Raw genomic sequence first — 2,731 nt, 5'->3', positions numbered from 1 at the left:
CACCGCCCTTTTTAACACGTTTTATCGGTCCTTTTGACTTTGTAGATAGAGGTACGAGTTTTCTTACGCTGCGTCGACGACGCCGACGTCCGCGTCAGCGAGCAAAAAGATGGACCAGCGACGCCGGAAGTCGACGTCGTCGTCGTTGAATCAAGATTATCGCTAATCTCGTTATTATTATTACTTATCATTACGGTTATTACGCTCGAAGAGACGAATAACGACGGAAGGTGAGAATGGTGGATGATGATGAGGAGCTCGTAACGTCACGCCGTGTTCTGGTCGGAGCATGTTTCTTTCGAAATTCCGGCGTGACGTCACCTTCATTATTGTATTTAATAGCATTGTAATTTATTCTTGTAACATCATTATCGTTATCGCTACGATTTGCGTGATAATCGTCGACTCTGTACGCTGCTGTTATTCATCTGGGAAATTTGAGATGCTACGGCGCCGAAGGACGCCATTTTCTTTTAATTCGGATACGTAATGGACGTTTCTGGGTGAATTGCGGCGAATCGCTGTCGACGATCGTGACGAATAATCGAGAGAACAAAACGGAGAAATAAAAGAAGCGAATTATATATCTATTATTGTATCGAGAGTTGCGCGCTGCGTTTGCGATTTAAGCTAGTTCGTTTGTAAATAAAGACTATTTAACTCTTTGACACCATTGTGTTATCCTGACTTTTCATTCACCTTATGTTCACCTTACAAAATACACAGTATGTCGGAAAAGTAACGAAACTTATCAAATTTAAGGAAAACTAGCATCATCTATTAAAACAATATATCATTTGAAAACAGTATACCTCGCCTACAAAACGCAACAATCATTATTGAAATCGAGCAACGAATTGTAAACTTATAGCGTTTATGCGACAGAACCTTTCGTCACCGTGTCACAAAATCACGGGCAAGCAACAAATTGCTCGCGTTGAATATTGCGAGAATCTTATCAAAACAGCCAGACGAAACTGTACATTCCTGGAATCAATTGTAACTAGTGATGAGACTTGGTGCTTCAAGTATGAACCTCGAACAAAGCGCCAAAATGCTACGTGGAAATCTCCAGGCTCTCCAAAATCAAAAAAATTGCGATTCCAGAAGTCCCACGAGAAGACAATGTTAATTTGCTTTTACGATTCTAAAGGAATTATACTTCGGGAATTCGTTCCACAGGGACAAAATGTTAATGGCGAATATTATTTGGGTGTTATGGAACATTTGTGAAAGAGGATCGTTCGTGTGAGGCCCGAATATCGAGCGCCGGGAAGTTGGTTTCTGTTGCATGATAACGCATCATGTGAACTGTCGCTGTTCGTGAATTTTTGGCGAAAAAACAAGTCTGTTCCAATATTCTCCAATTTTTGACTTATCTCTGTGTGATTATTTCCTTTTACCAAAACTGAAATTAGCTATAAAATGAACTATGACTATAAAAGCCTATGAAGATTTTATGACACTGTTATACAAATCCAAGCAGCTGTGACAAGGGTATTTGAAGGGTTTGCGCAAAAGGACATAAAAAAATCTATGTTAACGTTGTGTAAGCTTGCTCAGTGATGTATTAATGTGGAAGAGATGTATTTTGAATAGAAAATATTAATTTTGGCAAAATAACTAATTCTTTTCTTTTTATTCAGAAAGTTCCGTCATTTTTCTGACATACTGTGTAAATATAGAGCCTTCATGTTTTCAAAGCTTCAATAATAACTAGTTTAAGAAATTAGTTTACAAAATCTTTGCAGTTTAAATTATCTTTCACTACCTTTCAATTTTCCAATTCGCACAAATCCAAAATTCTAAAATTCACAAAATGCATAAAATTCAATAATCTAGTTAAATCTAAAAATTTGATTACCTAAAAATTTTTAAAGCTAAAAATACTAATTTCTCAAGCCATAAAATCGAAAAATTTATAACTTCAAAATTTGTACAAGTACAAAGAGTCATTTATGAAACAAATATTAAAAACTTCTCTAAAGTAATATAAACATGGTTCATAAATAAGGTAATCATGAGATACGGCTCTAAAAAGACTTAATGACCGTGTAGTTAACTTAGAAACAACCTTACGACCGTTAAAGGATGAGTTTTTCCTATTAGGTGAGAGAAACGAGGGAAGCAGGCTGAAGAAGATTTGACGAAGAAGCGAAATTTTAATTGGTTATTTCAGCGAAAAGCTGCGAGGTATTTGGTTTGTAATTAGACCTTGTGGAAATATCTGAGCCTTTTGATGTTCTTCAATTTGCTTACACGTAAAATTGACTTTTATCACTTTATACGTTTAATATTCAGAGAAGTTAAACAGAATTATTACGTAGAAAAGATACCTCGTATATTTTAAAAGGAAGGTTAGTTAGTTTCATACTCAAAAACTCTAGTAAGTTCTCACTGTAATTTCTTGTTAAAAGAAGATTCTTTAAAATGTAACTGTTTAAATAATATAATTGTTTATTCAAATATTTCTTTCATATTTTTTTATGATACCTTAACTTTTTTTGATGAACGTACTTAAAAATGTTCATGAGAGAAGAAGAGACAAGATTGGAAAACAAAAACAATTTTATTCTAAGATTACAGTTTTTACAATTTTAATAATCGTAATAAATAAATTTACTGGAGTAACATTTTAAAATTATAAAACTATAACAATATAAATTAAGTGTAAGAACGTAAGATAGTATGTTATCAAGGTAATATTAAATAAAAATAATTTCAACAATAT

Source organism: Megachile rotundata, chromosome 6, assembly GCF_050947335.1.
Source record: "Megachile rotundata isolate GNS110a chromosome 6, iyMegRotu1, whole genome shotgun sequence".
NCBI classification, from domain to species: Eukaryota; Metazoa; Arthropoda; class Insecta; order Hymenoptera; family Megachilidae; genus Megachile; species Megachile rotundata.
Note: the sequence above shows the minus strand (reverse complement) of the source record.